We start from the raw sequence: 21,754 nt of genomic DNA, 5'->3' as shown, positions 1-21,754 counted from the left end.
ACTTCCCAGATTGTGGATCAATAAGACAAGGTTTCTGCATCAGCAATATTTGAGAGTAGCAGTGGTTCTGGTCATTTCTGAAATTGTAGAAGGTACAGAGATCCTGACCAGCCTACCAATTGGTAAACTATGTGAATATGGCGGTCAATCCTGTCGCTTAGTTTTTTCCTTTCATGTTTGTCCTCTTGCTTATTCTTCAGTCAGATTGAATTTGTGCTCAAAAGTGGTTTCGAATTCCTTCCCTTTTGGCAAAGTTCTCTGCACACTTTTTCTCTTATTCTCAAATCATACAGAAAGGGTACATGATGACATGTTTTTCCCTTAAGATTAGTTACAATGTACACATAAGTGTCAGTGTTGCACAAAAGTGTAGAACAGATGTCATTACTTGCAGCAGAAATAAAAACTTCTGGAAGCTGCCTTCTTTGATGTCGGAGTGTTTTTCGGTTTCTGCTACATCAGTTGCTCAGTGAAAGGGTAAATTGGATCACCTAGCTACAAGTACAAAGCAGACTATTGCTCATCCCTCTGTCTTCTGATTAGGACGCTGTCTTTGCACAACATGCTAAATGCATTCATAAACCGTTAAGTTCATTCTTTCTGAAGATGGAGATGCTTTTGCTATAGCAGAATATGACGATTGAATAGAACCTCTCTTGCAAGGACACCCTTTGGACTGAGCAGTTTTGTCCCCAGCAGTTTCAGAGAGGACTTGAAAATACCGGTCGAATGCTGAGCTGCAGATGGTGATGAGAAGATATAGAGAGAATAAAGTAGAGGGAGTGAATTAGAGTAGCCATCTCATGAAAGTGATCAAGGACTTTGGTCAGCGTGGTAAATGTTGTTGCTTTCTGAAGCAAATCTCCGAGAACGCCAACCGTGGGGTGAAAGTGTCAAATATGGTTCTCTATTAATGATAGCTAAACATTGACATAAAAAATACCAAAGAATAATCAATCTAATTGGTTGCATTGCTCAAGAAATGGCCAGTGTGAAAATGCCATTGCGAATCACTGAACCTTCACAACAACAAAATGGAAAAGTGTCAGGTTTGTGGCGAACAGCCTCATAAAAAGGAACTTGCACTTTCTTGATGTGACAGATAGTCAATATGCAGCTTGAACTGTTGACAGCGTGGTTAAATTTACTGCACATTAAATGCATAATTGATGCGGAGATAATTATTTCATTCATTCATCGTGTAAAGTAAGTTCTCCGTTCCAGATGCAAGTAGATTGGGGTGCGGCTGGGTGTTGCTAATTAATGATGCTCGTAGCGATGAAGTGCATTTACTCCCAAATGAAATTATCTGGTTTCAATTTTAATTCTCTGAATGTACTTACATGTATGAACAGTTTACAATTTTTTTATTGCACACAAGGGTTGAATCCTATTCTGTTATCATAATCAACATAGTAACACTTTCATTAAGAAGATTGGCTGCAATTGTCAATTCTCGTTAAAAATGATTCATAAAGTTTGAGGTTTTGGTAATTATTCATACTTTAAACAATGTTAAGCATAACATTTTGATATCCAACAAGTAGTGCAATCATCACTATTATCATTTTCAACACACATTCTTTTTCTATCAGCTGGTAGTGCAAATAAGCGGGTAACTAGCTCAAGGTGCACAATATATATATAGTGTTTTTGATTTAAGTGGAGTATTCTTTCCTTTTTGCTCTACTCTCATCAATTTTGCCAGCACACAGACCTCACACCTGTAAAAGTGAAACACATCCTTGCTGCCTGATGGTAAAATGTTCACCATTTTCTTTCAGCCTGGCAGTAATGCCTTCTGTACATACAATATTCATTGTGCTGTAAATCGGCCTCTAAATCATAGTATGGGAAAACACCTGGGTATAACCATTACTCAAAATGGTGATTAATGAGCCCAAGGAAAATAAGGCGGGTGATACATCAATAATAAATGCTAATGAAAAGCACTAGACATCAGAAGGTTGAGGGTTTTTATGAAAGTAGTGCATGGATGTGGGCTACACCTTGTTTAGTGAAGTCAGCAGCTAGCTGTTGCCATGCCTTTGTCACCAATGCTGTCAACCTCGAAATAGTTGAGCAACCAAAAACCAAGACAATGACATTATCATTGGCCATGCTACTTCAAGGGATTGGCTGTTGCTGTTAATGTGTGATAACAGAATTGTTGCTCGTGTCAATATGATGTGACTGCCGGGAGTTGCTATCAACCTAATAGAATTGGCACATAGGCTATTGGCATGCCACAACTTTTTTGTACAGGCTGAAAATCTTTCCGCAAAAAAATATGAGCCAGCCGTTCTCATTACCTAAAAGATACACGTGCCCGCTGAACCTTTGGGGAAAATATGCAGAAATTGAGTTATTCTTGCTTGAAGTCAGGAACCATCTGCCTCGATTCAGATTCACGGCTACGTATTCTGCCTGAAGAGACACCAAATCATCAAGAACTGCTGAAGGGGTCAACAGGTCATGATCTCACTCTGGGCTATGGCAGATTTCCAACCTGATTAATGACATCGGCAAGCATTCATCAACACTAATTATCGGGTATTATCACACCAGTAATAGCGTAATTAGCTTGACTAACTCTTTGATTATTGAGTAAAAATTACGCAAAAAAATCCCTGGTGTTGGTCCGTGATTCTGACGGAGACTTACCAACATTTTTACAACTGGTTATTTCACCGGCATAGAACCAAGAAGCAAATACAGTTGATGTAGATACTGCATATTATCTTCATTCTTGTTGGATTGAATTGCATTATTGGTTACTTGTCATGGAGGTGATTCTGAATGATGCTTTGGCAATGTGGTCATTACAGCCTAACAGCAATTGTAGTACCTAGCTGTCTAGCTGACGTCTGCTGAGGTGGTCCTCAAATATCACATCAGGTCAGGAAGGTGGAAACATAACATGACAATTAGACTGCACTTGCTGCCAATGTTAAAAACCATTCCCATTTAGAAACAATCTTTCTCTCGCAGCCAGTTGTTGTAAAGGGTTGTAAAAAGTTTCGCCTTAATACTGTTCTAATGTGTGCAATAACTTTCCAACTGCTGCCGCAGAATATAGGTAGTACAGGTAGTTTTGCTTATGTGAATATCCTTACGTTCGTTCATTCGATGTGGAGCAAAGATCAACAAAACAACTCCACAACTGCACTGAAGATGATGGTGTTCTGTTTGCTCAACGCTGCATTTTTTACATATTCTTCACTCCCTGGGGGCTATCAGCCATACCATCAGCTAGTCAGATACGCACTATGATGAATGGTAACATGTTGCTGACTGTAGAATGGGAGCTTGTCCTGAGCATCTCTGCTCAGGTCACTGCATTTGTACCTTCTCAGGCCGATTTATCAGTGGTGTGCATCAATCCTCAAGTCCTATCGGCATGTACCTTTTGTTCTTGATGTGGTTCACTGTTTCTGGGAGATATCAGGACTCACCAGAAGATAAGAATATGTTCTTCAACATTATCTGGTATCTAAATTACAAGAGACGCATATTCAGTGCCTGATCTCACCCTCATCACAGTTTGTCTACTAAGCAGCAGGCTTCCTTCCTACATCTTGTCAGTGACTGGAAGTGGGGACATCCAAAATTGCAGGGGTGTTGGTGTCCTTGGATTCATCTCCACCATCTCAGTCTACTGGACCATTAAAGTGATTTGTGTGATCATCATATTCATTTATGTACATAACCCTTATCACTCATATCCCAACAGACAGTGCCCCAAACATACTGGCTGCCTCAAGGTCAAAGATATCATCCCTGCCCTTGAGACTAGCTCTGACCATAAGGCATAGAGTATTTACTCATTTATATGCTGGTTTATGCATAGATATTTCACTTCACTATTTATACCTGAAAAGAAGCTTGCCATCAATTCCCTTAGATATGTTTGATATTATGCATTGGCATACCAGTCCTGTCATTGTAACCAGGAAAGTTGCTTATCAAGCAGATTGGCTGCATATATGAGGGAAAACTATTTCAAATGTCACATTTAACTTGAGAAATGTCAGTTACGTGATATTCTGTCAGATCAAATCGATCTGTAACTCCGAACAGTTGCAATAGATCAGTGGAAGCATTGTGATTTGATATAACATTTGTCAGTTTCGTCTGAGCCATGCTAAGTTGTGATGTAATGCTGTTGGATCAAATACAACTAAATCTTATCAAGTAGAGGGAAAAAAGATGGAGAAACTCCTTTCTGTGACACTGTGCGACTGATCGATTGCCCATTGTCATAGATTGTGACTTCCAAGTTCAAACATTAGCTGTGTTTTGTCTTGGAAAAGTTCTAAAGCAGAAGTCAGTATCCCATGCATGGACCAAGTGCTTTGAGTGAGGAAATATCAAATCACGAAATCAAGATCAAATCACCCCAATATCGTCAAGGTCAAGAAGGCTGCACCAGCCTGTCTCTCTGTGGACTAGGAAGTCTGACATTTTGATACCGACTTCCTGATTTCAAAGATTTTATCAACTTTGTTCGGCTGGGAAAACAAACTCTATCTTTGTGGTCAGTGTAAACATGGTGTTTTCAGAGGCAAGAATGGTTTGTCACAGAATATTATCAAACTAACCCATGACCAATGTTAATATGAGATAGTGTGAATATCAGAGATACAATGGCATACTTATAAAGTGGTAGCAGAAAAAGAAGTTATCTTATCAGAGAATCGCAAACAGAGTCAGATCAGACAGATTTCCAGAAAATTGATGTCAATTTGTGTCTAGTAAACTGTTTATACCAAAATTTAATGAGGCTTTGCTTCATATTGATGCTGTGCAGAGTTGGTACTGATGTTGGGGCATCTTGTTTTGCTTATGCAACAACTCAGCACAGCATCCAGCATCCAGATCTTGCAGCATTCTTGCCTCCAGTCCTGATACAAATCTCAATTCATTCATTGGACATCTTAGAAAGTTGTAAATCATTCTACAATAGTAAATCTGTCTCAGAGGATGCGTCATTCATGAAGATGTATCTTCACTGCCATGAACCTGGTTGGTGCACTGCCATGAATCTGGTTGGTGCACTGCCATGAATCTGGTTGGTGCACTGCCATGAATCTGATTGGTGTCTCTACTTTTACACTTGAATGATCAAATGTAACTGTTTTTTCCTCTTTTTGAATGTCATATCATTAAAATTCCTATTTTTGAATGCACTGACTTCTTCTTTTCTTTGTCTTCCACAGGTAAGTGTCATTATACACAAACAAGAGGGCTAGTACTCAGTTAAGGTGGGTCTTGTCGAATTTGGCTCAGTCATTTTGTGGCTCAGGAAGAGCAAAGACTTGGCTAAGCCATGATATGAGCATACCTTACTCTACAAAGAAACAACACTGTTATGTAGATGCTACCAGTAAGCAAATCTCTATAAAACATTGCTATCGATTTAAAAAACAGCTAGTGTGTTTGTCTGTCTGGCCCGTGGCTTAGCATAGCTTACCGAGCTAACCTAGCTGTCACAAGAGCATCATCCTGTCCACATTGAGCAACATGTTTTATTCCGTTCGCGTCGTCCCATGATTGGATTTGTTCTATCTTATCGTGGCCATCTCGCCGCTGCATTGTGACGTGGCTCACACGTATTCAGATGAATCAATCAAGTATTCTGTCTACCTAGATTGCTTGCTAGTATTGGACGGTTTTGTAGCGCAATCGCTTGGAGGATGTAGCAGCCAATTCAAGGAGGCTGGAATACTTAGTTTATTAGACTGGTCGTTTGGTTGGGAGACTTTCTTAACACTTTGAGGGCTGATACTGTAAAGCAGGAAACCTGCTTGGCTTGGCCTAGCAAGGTCATCAGTGATGCTAATGACCTGTAAACATCGTTATGTTAATCTCTTGCAATTAAATTTGGAAACACTTCGCTGTATTCAGTAGACATCATTTTGACGGATGAGCATTTCTGCGATTCCCAGATGTCTACAAGTCTTAACAAGTGTTAAGCTGATTAAGCAGCCATTAAACTCTCATTAATTACTGCATTATCAAGTTTGCTCTTTTAGTTGATGGTTCATACTCAAGGGAGACTTTATTGCCTGGCTTAAAACTGAAAAAGTATTGGGATATACCTACTGGTTGGTGACAGATAATCGATACGAGATGTGCTATAAGCATTGATCAACAGTTGGTGCCTTTCTGGGAAATAGTCACGCGGCCAGCTAAACTTATTGTTTAGTGTCAATCTAAACACTTATTCTTAAAAAGGAAATTGACAGAAGACGTGTTGTCAAAACTCTAGCAGGCTCATTCTGATTGAAAAACAGTGAAAAATACATAGGCCTTCTTCGATGCTGGTGTTACCATCTATACCAAGTCATGAGAATTAGTTTAGTGTAGTAGCAATGAAGCCGCGGCCAACTCCGCTATTCTTGGTTTGCTGAACATGTGATCATGTTGTTGAGATGGAAGCTAAATAGGTGAAGCAGTAGACACATCCATTGCATCTATTTATGCTCGCTTGAATCAATCATCATACCCGTCCATTCTACACCAACTATGTTGTCTGTTTGTCCACTCATTGGTTTGTCCATACAGGCATTCATGTTGGCTCTTCAACATGAGAGAATGTGTTCTCTATAGAGAGAATGTGTGGGTGAAGGGTTAAAGCGAACTGGAACCGCCGAGCGATTTATTCAATTTTTCGACTTTCACCGCCCGAGAAAGTCAAACTTCCAACTTCCTATTCGAGTTCAGATTTGTAGCTCCGCCCCCAGTGCCCGAGCATGCGCAGTTCAATTTGTTATTATTGAGAATCATGTGAGAATCATGTGAGAATCACGTGAGTCATGCGATCTTTCATTCATGAATTTTCGTAGTAAATTCCATAGTAGTGACGTCACTGAATGATTGACAGCAAGGCGCCATGTTTCATTCATGCCTCGTTCTGATCACCCGATACGCGGGAAATGAAAACGAGGTCATACGAACTGGCTTGGCGGTTCCAGTTCGCTTTAATATGATTAAGATCCAGTGGCCAGTGTCAACCACTTGTCCAAGATGGCCACCTTGGCTGCCATATTGTTGTTTTCACTTGATACATGCAACCTGTGTATTAAATGCCATAAAAAATGACATCATCAAGTTCAATAAACTGCCCATTATCCGACACCTTGTTGCATACTCGTACAGAATTCATTCACTGCTGCAGCGCGAGAAGACTGAATTACAATAGTTGTTTCGATAATCACCTACACGCATGCACAAATCTCATTTGCTTCTTCCATGAGCCAGTAGCTCGATGTGAAAGTTGTCCAATGCTGTGAATCTTGGGAATCGTAATGACAGGCCAAAATTGTGTTATCGTCAGCTCCTGCCAGATATTCCCATCAGGGTACTGGAGCTGAACAGTAAATGGCGGATGGCATTTTCTTGGTTTTGCCTATTTCAGCCTGTTTCTTTGCTGATGACGATATCATTGACTTTCGCAGAACATTCAATGGTTTATAAAGATGCTTTATAGTTATTATTAGTTCCTGTCGAGTCGCGGTGAATTCATTGACTCTGTTGACTTCCGTACATAATGTCCATCGGCTAAAATGGCATCAGACGGTAGAAAAATATGTTTGATTTCCTTCCTGGCCAATTACTTAAAAGGGAAAACATAAATTGCTACAGCTAGCATTGGGATGGTGGACATTCTGTTGAGTAAATAAAGCCATGGTGGTATGAGATTTGCATGACAATAAATTGTAGATTGCCCGAATGAGTCCCAATGACAATATTCTGGATGCTGATGGTCTTGCATAATATCATCAGTTCGAAATCAGTCATTTCCTAAATAATCGAGCCATCTATATATGCTGAGGGAGTGGAAAGACAAGGTTGAAACCGATGCCACTGAAATATTCATGAGATGGACTTGGTATCTTTGATCAGTGACCGATGACTTTCTTGACCAATAAAGATGTGAAACTCAAACCTGTAAGGCCAATATCAACACTACTGCACGCAACAGCTTAAGTTTTTTGGTCTCACATTTTGCCAACAGATGGAGTTATAGACTGTTTTGTTTGAATCAATAAAACTTCAAACATCAAAGCGCTGGAATCCGCAGCTGTTATTTATGGCGAAGTAAATGGAATTGATGCAGACGCTTGACTATAGCTTGGCACATAAACCCATTGGTAAATAATGGATGGGATTGGTGTAAAAGCTTGCAAGCTCGCAGAAAGCTTACTAGCTTGGGTGATTCAGCACAGGAAGCCATTCCCATTTATTCTGTATGCAACGAGTGAGTTACACTTCTCCGTTGAAGAGCATTAATCTCGAGGAATAGAATAAAATTTATACATTAACCAAGCAGTTCTAAAGCTGCCTTTGATAGAGAGGAGAACGTAGAAGATTTCCCATGGACATTTGCTAAAACAGCATGTTGATGTAATGGTAGAAAGTGCATGCAGCAGAAACGAGGCAGTCACTAATTAGGCATATTAGTGATTAGCTTGGAATCTTTACTTGTCTTTGGGGAGGTCTGCAGTACTGCAGATAGTCTTTACGACTTGGTGATGCCAGGCTTAGATGCTCTGACTCTATGGGGCCTTGCTTAGATGCCGTGTCTGATTCAACATCTTCTGCTGTGGTCTCCTCGAGGCAGATCATGACCTGAGACCTGGTGTTACCCTTGATAGCTTTAGAAACCATGTAAAGAGGACTGATGACATTGTTAACATCTTCTCGAATCTTGAGCATATTGTTGGTATAGCAACTGACAACTTTTCTTGACATAATTCATCTGTCATGTCTATAAAGGTCTCGATTGTTGGACAAGACAGGTGTCAGTTGGAAGTGGCTGTTGGAACGCTTGTCTGAATATGCTGAATATTTCATTTGGCTTGTGGTGGTACTGGATAATTATCCTTTTAGTCTGATTGGCGATCACTCGCAATAACCTAGACTATAGATAGACTAGACTAGAACGGACTAGATTTTGATCACTTCTGGAGTTCATTAGACCTTTGGAATCCAATTCGACACGCTCAGTCAACTGGTAAACCAATGGTGAACACCTGTTGACTGAATTGTTCGAAACAGTGGTACTCGGAAAAATACTGATTATGATATTCATGCAGTGGTACACATACCTATTGAGATATGAGACTGATGATGTTCCTGATATCAGCAGAGATTGGACTACACAAATGTACATCTATGCGGCATAGTGCTCACAGGCATGTATTGAGGAAATCTAGACTTGGTTTTGTTGGAGCTTTTGCTATGCGGACTTATCAAGAAATTTAACAGAGCTAGCAGGGGATCGATCTACATTAAGTGTCATGCTCAGATGTAATATCACCGGAATTATGTTGAGTGCACCAGTGAGTGCAATACACTCATAACATTCTGCACACTTCTTATGATTCTCTTCATAATTCAGCACTGGGGATGCATTAGCCACCACTACCCTGAACTACTTCAACTGTTGCTTTCATTTCAGGCTTCTCTGCAAATGTTTGACAGATTTTGCTGTTGAGATTACTTTGGAGTGTTCTGAAGAGCTGTTGGTTCAGTTTTGTTGCTGCAGGTTCCTTACAGACTTGCTAATGGATATTGGTTTGGATTCATTCATTTCTAATCAGCATTCAAGTGTTTGTACCATTATTCAGTCTTCTAGCTTGGAATCACCATCGCACATAGTTAACTGCAGAAATATTCCTACAGTGATCTTGAATTTTGAGTGGTTTGAAGAGCTTTCCATAATAGAGTGTTAGCAGCCTCTGTCTTCAGATGACCGAGGGCAAACAAACTCATGGAATGTACAGCTAACGTGTAAACATCAGACACTGTGCTTCGTTCAAGGGGAATTCCTCACTTCTGCGGATTGATTTCGAATTTCAGTGCCGGAGCAGTTGGTTGCTGGATGTTTTATGGATTATTTTGCTCGATCAATAGCGGAGTGAAAACCTCATGCAAGTCATGGCTATGTGTATTGTCTCACAAGGCTGATGCTCATTTCCTTAGCATGCTGGACCCATTCATCTTCATTTCGCAGTGTTTTCAGATGCGTTGGGATAATCGTGACTTGTGATGGTGATGCCTCATGGCAAGGGGATTTGGAACACTGGGATGACTTTGAGAGGAATGGGATTCTCTCATTAGGCAAATTACATAGGAGAACTTGGAGAACTTCTTGAGATTAGTTGAGGAGGTGCATATTACTTGGAATGACAGTTTCTAATCTACCTCAAGTACGACATTGCAACAACACTGAGTGCGATAAAAGGTGCAACTATTTGGAATCAAAAACAAGTCTATCTTCAGTCACTGGATCATTATCTTGGATATCGGTGAAAAGCAATGTGTTACCTTATTGTTGATGTTCATATTGGGATCACCGATATTGCTAACACTTACAGGTGGGTTGTTGTACTGAACTACATGTTCTAGTGTACTTTGCTGTACATTCATTCTTGTATCACACATGCACTGATGGAATGACGAAACTTTCCAACATCATATATGTGTAAAGTTTTATTGGAATAATTTACAATTTTCGGAGCTGAAACAGGATATTGAGTACCCTACTTGACTGGCTGACTCATTAGTTTTGTGGATCATTGGATATTTTGAATGCACTGAAAGTTTTTGGGAAGATGACGTCAAAGGTGATGTTTGACATACATAATTGAAAATTGTCATTATCACTTTGGAAATTTGGATATTGTGCCAGCCCCAAGTCAACAACAGGAACTTGATCAATTCTATATTAAAACAGTTGAGAAGCCGAAGCCGAACTTTAGGCATGAGTGAACAACCTTGGTATATCATTGATGATGGATTGCGTATGTGATTTGGTTAGGCAACCACCAGTATTGAACACGACATCCTTATAACAGACCCGCACTTGTTATTGGGCGACTCCGAATCGAATTCTGCATAAATTGAATAAGTTAATGACTTTCATTTGAGCTGCATCAACATGTGTTGGCTGATTTTTTATACAGATTATGAAAAACCTATGTGATATACAAGGCATGGTTTCATGTTTGGATTACACTTGAAGATAAGTTACATGGTGGATCTGATATATTTGTACATTCATTATTCATCAGGTTGGACTGTGTGTTGGCGCAAATGAAATTTGTGAAATAAACGGAGTGGCAGAATACAGATGTTGGGTATACTACAGAGATACACATTGCCAACAGACATACATCAAGGATGGTGGTGAATTATTTGTCCTAAAATGTGGGACCGTGATATCATTGTAATGAGACTTGGTTATTCTGCAGGTCATGATACTTTAACCATTTTGCTGTGACAGAAATACAGTGACCAGCGCACATTTGAGTGGAGTACTCTGTTATAATTTTGATTCATATTACCAGGAATATCGTGTGCAAGCTTCTTTTGTGAGACTTGGTGAAATGGGCAAATAGAACTGTAGGCCTACTGTGTGTTCTGGAGAAAATATCAACTAAAATAGTAAGGTCTACCTAATGTGTTCCCGTATGTGCCTACACTGATAGACTAACATGTAAAGAGACCTAACAAGTTCAGAATATTGACACCTGTTCTTACTGATGGAGGCCATTCCTGCACATCTCTGAAAAAAAGGATTATTCCGAAAACTAACTGTTCTCCACTTTGTTGACGCTCTTCAACTGAGCAGCAAGATGGCACAGATGCAATCATGGCAAGCTTTGCTACGCAAGGAACATTTTGAAAAAGTGATAGAAAACGTAAGTGAGATTCCTCGACCTCCGTATTTTCCCCCGTTGGCCATGAGCTCTGATCCTGGCACTTTAGGCATTCGTTGGGAGAATTGGATAGATCGCTTTGATAACTTTATTGAAGCTCTGGATATTCAAAATGAGGCTGTAAAACGAGCTATGTTGTTTTATTATGTCGGTGACGAAGTTTGTCAAATCTTTGGAACACTACCCATGACTGGTGGTGAAAAGGACTATGAACTTGCTAAAAATCGCCTGACTGAATATTTCGTTCCCATGCAGGATAATGTCTATGAGACTCATATTTTCCGGAAGCTAACACAAGAAAAAGGTGAAACTATTCACCAGTATGAAGCACGTTTGAGAGAATATGCAAATAGGTGTCATTTTGAGGATACAGACAAGCAAATTAAGTCCAGGCTCATCCTCACCTGTAACCAGACCCGTCTTCGTAGGCGGGCCCAAAAAGAACCGTCGCTTACTTTACAAGATATCTTGGCAATTGGTCGAGCTATAGAACTTGAGCAGATACAGGAGAAGAGGAAAGCAGAAGAAGAGGCCAGGAAGTCTGTGACGTCTGTTCGGTCTGCACACTCCAGTAAAGGAGAATTGGAGGTCGATGCGTCTAAAACTAAATGTTGGGGCAAGTTGTTCAAAAGCTGCGCTGGCAAGGACCTTGTTCAAGAATCTGACGAAGAGAGTGAAGGCCCTCAGGAAGAACCTGAAGAAGAGGTCAAGGTCGTCTTACTCGAGATGACACCACAAATGAGAAGAATACGAGCATTGAAAAAGAGTCAATCAATGCCCGAGAGCAGTCAGCCAGTTGTTGTTGAACCCAAGGATGATATGGCCAAACCTCTTCTTGATGATGAGCCCGTGAAACCTGTGCCACAGCATAGGCACAGTGTGGATGTGCTTACGATTGGGGGAACGAATGGGAAGAAGCCGAGAACAGCCAAAAAGAAAGCAAGAGAAGGATCAAAGAGTCCAGCAAAGACAGAGAGGGAGAAAGTTCCTGTTCAAGGTGAAGAGGAAAAGAGGAGTCCCTTGAGAAAGAAACGGGGATCAAGGAGTCCTCAAAAATCAAAACGTCAGGGTTCCAAGAGTCCTTCTCCTTCAGGGCAAAGACGCAAGGAACCCACTAGTCCAGCAAAGCAGATACCAGAAGAGGCTAAGAAGCTTATCGACCCCGAGCATATGGGGGAGGTTCCAAGCCATGTTACCAAAGGACCCAAAGAGCCTCCAAGCTCTGCACATCAGAAGCAGGAGAGACCTAAGAGCCCAACTAACAAAGGGAAAGATAGATGTCCAAGCCCATCCAAGCAGTATGGGGAGTGTTCTGGGAGCCCTAAAAAGAAACTGGAGAACCCAAAAGTTAAAGAAGAACAAAAAAGCCCAGCCGAAGTGAAGGACCAAGAGAATGCTAAAGATGGTAATGTGAAGAAAGGGAGGAGGCGACGGAAGTCAAAGGATAAAGGATCTGATGATAAGAAAGGGATATTAAAGAAAGAACAAATTGAGATAACGATAACTGGACCTGAGGAATCTCAGGAGGTGGTAAGTGGGGATGGGTCAGAGGAAGGGAAGGCAGCCAAAAGCATTGAGAAGGGGGACAGGCATGTTAAAGTGACTTTCTCTAAGGACACAAAGGAACCTGTAGTGGGAAAGTATAACTCTGACAATGACAATGATCCAGATGAAAAGAATAAGAATGTGGCCCAGGCAGGTGTAGGTGGTGCGACTGATTCCAAGGAGTCTGGGGAAGGGTTTGCGGAGGAGAAAGAGATGGGCTCGCCTAAGAAGAAAAGAAGGGAAGAGAGGCAGAGAAGGCCAAGTAAGGATCTCATGTAGGGCATGATGGATAACTGTGGATGGATAAGGTTCTTGTTATGTGTGCTCTGAGGTACAAGACAGGGTGTTCCAAAGTGAAAGGCTTCTGATAGTTGGGGAAATAATTGTCAGCCGCATGCCGATAAGTATCGTCTATATTTTTCACTTTGGATCAGTGACTAAAATTTAATCTGCTCCAGAGACTTCTACTTAGATGTTCATGGTTCATTTGAGGGCCTAGAACAGTGCTGCCAATACTTTCAAAAGTTTGTATAGTAGGACTTTAAGGTGCCTCAAATCGTTAACTTTGCAACCCCAGTGTACATGACTGTCTCGTTCAGTTCGCTTGGGATAGTCAAAGTTAGTAGTATCACATGTGGCTTGTTTATATATAGAAACAATAATGAGATTTTCATCTGCCATTAATCATACAAAGTGTCTATTGATTGTTACGTTTGTCTCATGAGTAAGGATTAGCTTCTGCAGTTTGATGTTAAATGCTATGGAAACTTTACTGTCTATCGATTGGAATGAAAAAGAGCATTGGGTAGTATGATGGCTTGATGAAGAAATAATCTGTGTCACTTATAAAAACATCCAGTGAAAATTAATATCCTATGGAGGAATAATCAAGACATATCATAGCCCATAGCTAGGGTTTTGGTGAGGCAGGGGAAGATACAAAGAAGGTTGACCGTTATGTACCTTGTGCACTATTGACATGATAGAACACTGTAATACCATCATATATAACAAAGTTTTAAAAAAATCCTGTGCCTGCAGCCATGAACAGGATATTGATGTTTAGTTTTTGCTGCCTCACCTTTCCAATCAGTCTCTACCAGGCATGTTTTTATCTCACATAGAATGTGTTTTACCTACTGCTGTATGAAGTCTGTAGCAAATAAACCATGTTTTCTTTTAACCTGTTTGTTCCTCTCTTTGACAAGGTGGAATCAAGAACAGAACATTTTCTCAAAGGTAACTGCTTCTGGCTTTGTGAGATCAGGTGCTATGTTTGCAGTTGTTGCCTTCTACATAAAAATGTGTCTTAGCTGATCCAATTACACGCCAGTGAGTCTTCTAGTATCTGTAGTGCGGGTAGCTCACATGACTTTCAATGCCATTCAGCATCACAACTGCAACAGTCTAATAAATTGGAAACTCTTGGTCAAAACTCTCTTGAGTATTGTGTTCATTTAGAATTCCTCCAGTTTGATATGCAGATCTAATCACCTGGCTCTTGGCAAACCTGACAAGGAGGCTGATTTATTAGGCAGAGTGAATTAGAGGAGGGAGACTTTCATACTTGTCTTTGGTGGATTGCTCTCAGTGAGGTTGCCTATTGGCAATCTGCTGGTATCGCCATTTCAGAGGTTTGTCATGATCAAGACTAATGCATATTATAGTGCAAATAAGTGCTATCGTCATAGGAGACAACAGTTGGATTTAGGTTGGGCCTGTCAGCCTTGTTTAGGCCAGGACACCCTTGGTGGTTTCTTTAAGGCAACTTATAGAAGTACCCCTGTCCACTTTGGTGGGGTCCTTGCTTGCTCTGCCACAGGTACAAGGTGTAAGGAACCTTGGTTTCATTCAAAGGGCAAAGCAATGCAATGGATGTAAGTTCTTGTACTCCTACTCCAATCAATTTTACAGTTAACGAAAATCAAAAAGTGTTTTTATTGTGATGGCAACATTTGGCTTTCCTATCTTAAAAGTTCAGTTTGCCAGCTCCTGGTGAATTGGCCATTTCCCAACCACCTGTGGAAAGTTATCCCTGTTGTTTCTGTTAGGTAAACAACACATGAGTCTAATACAGCTTTGTTCCTGTGGTATAGGCCTACCTCCTATAAGCTAAGCTAGTGAAGATGAGGTTGACGAACAGTTTTTGTTGAATGGAAAAGATATTTGAGCAACCTTATACTACTTTCTTAGCTGTCGCATTTCGTTTATGATATTTGTGTTGCTTGAGAAATGAATACAGATTAGCCTCCCAGACATTGGTACAGATACGATGACGCAAGAGCTATTTCTTCATCATGTACAAAGAACATCAGCTGCTTTCAACTTGCATTTGATTGATAAATTAAAAAGCTCTTATGAGAAAGGCATTCCCTGTTGGTGTTCTTAGCCTGTATTGATTTTACTGTGAAAACAGTATTGGCACCAGCCTACTCATAAATTGCCAAAGTTGTTATTGGTGAAATGAATAAGAAAAGGCAAACAGGAAATAACGATGTTTTTGTATTTCATTTCAAATATGTAAAATGCCTTTTGACAGCTGAAAAAGGCATGTTGAATGATAAAAGGAAAGCAACCCACTTTTGTTTAATGAAGTATTGATGTATATTTAAGTGATGACAACTCTGTTACATGTGCCATCCCAATTTGAATCTTGCAGACATCATTTGTGATGAGAGCAAAGAGTTGTCTCTGTTTTAAAAACAAAGTTAATTTGATTGGAAATGTCAAGAGAACTTCTAAGCTTCATCATTAGTATTCTAGAGGTGGTGCACCCTGATTGAAATGTCACTTTTGTGTAAACGTTGAGTTTATACGGAATGATGACTACTGGCTGTGGAAGGGTTTATTCCAGTTGGGAATTGAAATATTCATAACAGCGAAAGGTTGCTATGGGTACAAGCAGCATGTTGGCCATCTCTGGCGACCAGTGTTTGGCTTCAGGCGGTGGCAATGGGAAAAAAAGGGACAAGCAATTAGGCAAAGACAATAGCAGCTAATGGCTGCTTATTTTTATGGGATGAGAATGAGATGGAACCGGGTAGAGTTCTCCTCTCATTTCAGAGATGGCGATAGCAACCAGTCATTTGCTTTCCATCCATCGTAACGAGAATCCAGATTACACATTCCTGCCATATCATCCACCACCGAGTGACTGTGGTAAGTGAACAGGACAGAACGCGGCCAAAAGCCAAAGATTGATTTCATTATTAAAAAATGTGATATTGCCTTCCGTAAATAATGAAATTTGTTAGCACTGTCAGTCAACAATTATGTTTGCCAGTAGCGTGCTAGCACCGGTTGTGTCATATGAAGGTTGATTGGATCGAGGGCTGGTTTAATAAGGCTTATTACGTCTATTGATCAGATCAGAAGCTAATATCGCCTGCCTCGGACAGGTGACCTTTTAGCCAGCATTTATCGATGCTCCTGTGATAGAGATATGCAATTTTTTTATTCAGGAGGTAATGGTATTTGCTTGCTGATGACTTTCTCCATACGAGCTTTTTCTATTTCTATACTAAAACACCTTAAACTTCATCATATTTGATGTATAATTCAACAAGAATCTGCTGGACAGGTTTTATACCAACCCCAGGGTTTATGGTTGTCTCACCAAAACCTGTGTGGTCAAAATAAGGCTGATAAATGTAATCATGGGATATGCGTCAAGACACTGTTCTTTCCATATAAAACTTGACAATGATCAGGGCGGAAATGTTATTTTCTTGAACATCTTGGCAATATTCAATCACCAAGCCATGAATACAAAGATTCTCAGACGACTTCAGATAACCTGTCATGTGACGAACAGACTGAAGATCGTATACGCTAGTGACACCCTGCGTTCTGCAAAAGAACTGAATTCTGTCCTAACGGGCAGAATTTCTATTCGGTCACAGTGCTTCTCAGTAGAACAGTTCAGACGTTTGTTCGCAGATGGCATTCCAATTTCCCTTATCAAACTGATCCTTAATTTCAGTCAGTCCCAGGATATGTGAGCCGGCCGAATTACATGCACAATGTATCTTTGTACAAAGTCCTACGACACGTGCAAGATTCTGGCAATTATTGAGTGGATGATTTCCGTGGTCAAAAGTCGTTTAATAATTCATCATAGACTTGGCATGATTAACCATGAATTATAAATATCTTGATGAGAAAGGCACCCGTGTTTTATAATCCATCGCAATCAAACATGGCTTTATTGCATTCGGCTGCATTGTAATTTATATTGCTGCTGAAGGTCTTAATGATTAATCTCTATTATCTTAGTCATTTGATATCAAATCGTGGGTTGGCCGTGGTGGGTTAGTTGTGATTTCTGTGCCTTGACACTTTAACTTTTTGGGATAGATATCAGTTTTTGTAAAATTGCAAATGTTTGTTTTATGCCTGTGCTCATATTTCTGTATTTCTCGTTTAGGTGAGTGGTATTCTCAGAATAATAACGCTGTTTTAAGCTAAACACCCTTTATGAATTTGGCCCAAATTATCAGATTTCAGTTGATTGCGTGAAAATCTCTTGCTTTACATTATGATTGGATTTCCCTCCAAATGTTTGCTGTATGATATTGGGATCGACAAGGCGCATATCCTGTCAATGAATACAGGCGTCAGTGCTCGAGGCCTTCCTGATATGTTGGCAAAGTAAATAACTGTTAATCGAAGTTGCCTCCTAACCTAGCAGCCATTCCAAGGTGAACAGCAAGAATCGATTCATGTTCATCAGTTTTGGCGATTTCTGGATGCTCTATAAGGTTGATGGCATTCTAAAAGTTAGATTGAATTTAGACTCCATAAACTTATGAATCAAATTCATCATCAGATATGATTACATTTCAGTGGCTAATTCAGCTAACCACGGCTAACTCAGTTGATTCTATTCTTGATAAGCACAACACTGGTCATCTTTCTGTCACTTAGGTTCTGACAGCAACAACTGGGTCCAATCTTCATGATAGCTGCCTGAATTTCATTGGGATATCTCTCTAAGGAGTCTGTGGAACTGGTGCTCTGATTTATACAGCTTGAGAAAGATATCATCAAGACTTTAGTGGCTGTTAATCTTATGGAGTCTGTGTATAGTTTGTTCCTTGGCTATCATCTTAGAAGCAAACAGGTTGCTTGGATATCGAATCCTTCAAATCCTCACACTCTTCACACTATTTGCCCATACCTTGGTTGTTGTCATCAAAGTGTTGCAGAATCATTCAAAGCGATGATTCTGATGAAGTATGTGTTCGAAGTATCATTGCTGACCATTCAAACAATGATTCACACTGGACACAATGCTGTGTGATAAATGCTATAAAATCTCTTCAACTGTTATTAGTCAACCAAATATTCATCATCTTATAGGACGTCATTCCCAAGTTTTCCTTGAGTCTGATCAAAGACAGATGGTGTTGTGTTGATTCTGCTCCTGATCACTTTATTTCAAAGTTGACAGATCCTACTAGACAAGCTAGAAGAGTTTAAAAAGGCTGTATGAGAATATTTTTGTTTCAGTGATGAAAATAGCTCGTTTTGAATATTGAACTTTACCAATTAGCTCCGGACCTGTATTTTGGTAGTTGTCTGTCTGAACTTCAAGAGATTGGAATCCAAGGATTACTTGGCCAGACTTCTGTGGCATCTCTTGAGGATTCGTACCCCAATGCGGGGATTTTCTTGTCAGACTAGATTGGGAATGTTTAGGTTGAAGCAGCCCTGTTTGATTTGACATGTTTCCCTATATATCACAGATAGCAAAATTGGGATTTCGTTTCTGACATACAGATATGACATGAAGATATCTCCAAAATCATGAAATGCTGTCGTTTTTGAGGAAGGGAAAAGAATGATCAGTCTTGTTGAATGATCAGTCTCACGAACATGAAAATTACAAAAGAAATTCTTCTTGTTATTTCCAAGCTCTTTCTTGGATAGTTTATTTGAAGACTGCTAGATTGCCATCAATTGGGTTAATGTGTTTTTCAATGTGTTTCACTTCAAGAGACAAAGCAATTTGCCAACAGGACAATTGCCATTACCAATGAGATCTGCTTCTAGGATCTGCGTCCTGGGCTCATGATTTCCTCAGGGAATGCAAGATTAACACAAATCCTACCACATACATCTTGTACACTACAACTGTATCAAATGTATTGAACGATCTGGATGCCTTGGAAAATAGCCCAAGATAAATCACCCTGCAACTTCTCCTGACAAGTTGAGCAAGTTGCCAATGATGTTGCGATTGCCTTTCCTGACAGCCCTACATATCGTTTGCATATATTTGCATCAACAGGCTGTTAACACTAGGTATATCCGCGGAAAGTCACTCTGGGGGATGTGAGAAATCACATGTTCAAAACCGATTGATCTCTCTTTGACAGCCTTTAATATCATTTGCATATTGTTGGCATCAACTGGCTGTTAAAGTTTCTCAGCTTGGGCTTTAACTCACCCAGAGCACATTCAGGATTTGTCTCACTGCCGGCACGAATGAATATCATTTGCATGAGTTACATTCACAGGCAATTAAAGTCCGTAACAGTGTCATTTTAGTGCCTTTTTAGTGATGGTGGCTTCTTGAATCTATTCAGATATGGAAGCACACGCCGTGATATTGAATAAATTTGTCTTATGCAAAGTTCTACGCTGTGACTGAAACTGTGACCAATGCTGTTTATGCAAAACTTGTTGATGGATGTTACCTAAAGGTCGACAGACCCAATGATAAAAGTGAAAAGAATTATTTCAAATTCATCAGTACACCCTGACATGATGAATATTAATCTTTGAACCCTATGCAAAACAGCGTAGTTTGAACCCTTTATGTCTATTGGCTAATTGCCTGCTCAATGCCATCAGCGCAAGCGTTTTGATTGAAACGCCGGAACTAGCATGGCCGCCCTTGTCGCATGCTAGCGTGAAGGCTATTGATTGATGGCGCTATGAAGTTTTGAGTGAGCCAGCGCTATCCGTGAGTAATTACTATCTCGAGACTGAACGCCAGCGTCTGAGTGCATTTGCAACCATTTTGCATCCCGTATGACAATTGTGCGATAAGCCAGTCCCTTAGTGATCGTTTTTTCTCATTGTTTGATGGACTTTATGCTTGAGCATCATGCCCAAGCTTAACTTGTCGTTTCATTTGGTCAACAAAATGGGCGACCTACAAGGCATCTTCAACGATCGCTTCAAACTCAAGGTACGTAACTCAATTACCTCTTCTCCTCATCGATAGATTACTTATTCATTAGTTGTGATAAGTTGTATAAGTCAGTTTACCACAAGTGCTTGCGCAATCCCTCTTTGCGCGTCAATACCACCCATTATGCCAGTTTATTATTGAATTTTCTTTCGCTGTTGTTCATGTATATATGTACATTGGGCATTATAATGTTTGGTACAGCGGATTGGGTACTGATGTTGTCATCAAGCTTTGGGATTCTCTCGGGTCACATGCTCTGACGTCAGCAGATTTTTGGCGGAAACTGGCAATTTCTCATGTTCATCATCAACAGCAGCGAGAAGCAGTTTGCTAAGATTTCAACATTCACAAACTAATTTGTTGAAAGAGTATCTCTAATTGAAATGATAACGATTTTGAGAATCTTTTCCAAGGACTTTTAGAATTTTCAATAGTGTACAGAATTCCATTGCCTTCATAGTATGAATTTTGAATTCAGTTTTTTTAACTATAACATTTATGAATCTTTGTGTGTGATTCTCTCTTGGAAGAAGCAATAAGATCTTGTTGACTTTTGGAGTGAATACATCAGACACACTATTGACTTCAGTTCATTGATTATTGTGACATTCCTTCATCAACAATGATACTGACTCAGGTGAGCTATTTCTTTATTCTTCGAGAAGTGTGCTATCTCTGGCATCTTGCTTATTACTGATTTGTTTTTGATAAAGTTGTTAGGATAGATACTCCTAGCAAGAACACTTCGCAATAGGCCAATATTCTCGTGATGGTGCAGCCTTTTAGCAGAAATCTCATATCATGTTGAAAACATTTATAATGTGGTTGTCAATGTCATCATGTCAGTTTCATTCTAAGAAAAACCAACTTTGCATGACCTTCTTTTTAGGCTAGTCAAGTTCCTAAAATCATTGTTGCACATGACTCTCAAGAAATCTTCACTGTTTATATGACCAGCAATGTCATAGTGATCTTTACAAGTTTAATTTCAAGATTGTTGCAGTGAGCACAATGGCCTCCAGTCATTTCATTGAATATTTGACTTATGTGGTTTATTTCAATTTTCTTTATCTTGTCAACCCGACAGTCCCTATAGTAAATCCTAAAGAACACAAACTCAGTAGACCTTGAATGATAACATCTCAAAAAAGTTGGATGTTAGATTGATGTGCCAACTCAATCAGATGTGCTCCAGTAGATTTGAACTAATGAGCGAGATTTGAACTTTCAATCAGAAGGCAATGGTGAAAATTGGCCATGGCAATATGATGATAGCACT

At 39.9% G+C, this 21,754-nt stretch overlaps 1 protein-coding gene across 11 annotated transcripts in view; it reads left to right on the top strand.

Annotated features, from left to right (window-relative positions):
- Positions 1-21,754, top strand: part of LOC135487501 (neuron navigator 3-like) — a 239,950-nt gene that overhangs the window by 98,238 nt on the left and 119,958 nt on the right. The window contains exon 1 of one of the 11 annotated variants that reach the window (XM_064771235.1): positions 20,447-20,472. The exons of the other annotated variants lie outside the window; for them this stretch is intronic. The gene's annotated coding sequence lies outside the window, so the exon portion shown is untranslated. Of the gene's footprint in view, positions 1-20,446; positions 20,473-21,754 lie in introns of those variants that run through there. 11 annotated transcript variants of the gene reach the window in all.

This window comes from Lineus longissimus, chromosome 5, assembly GCF_910592395.1.
Source record: "Lineus longissimus chromosome 5, tnLinLong1.2, whole genome shotgun sequence".
Classification (NCBI taxonomy): Eukaryota; Metazoa; Nemertea; class Pilidiophora; order Heteronemertea; family Lineidae; genus Lineus; species Lineus longissimus.
This window is presented reverse-complemented; position numbering and strand designations above follow the sequence as displayed.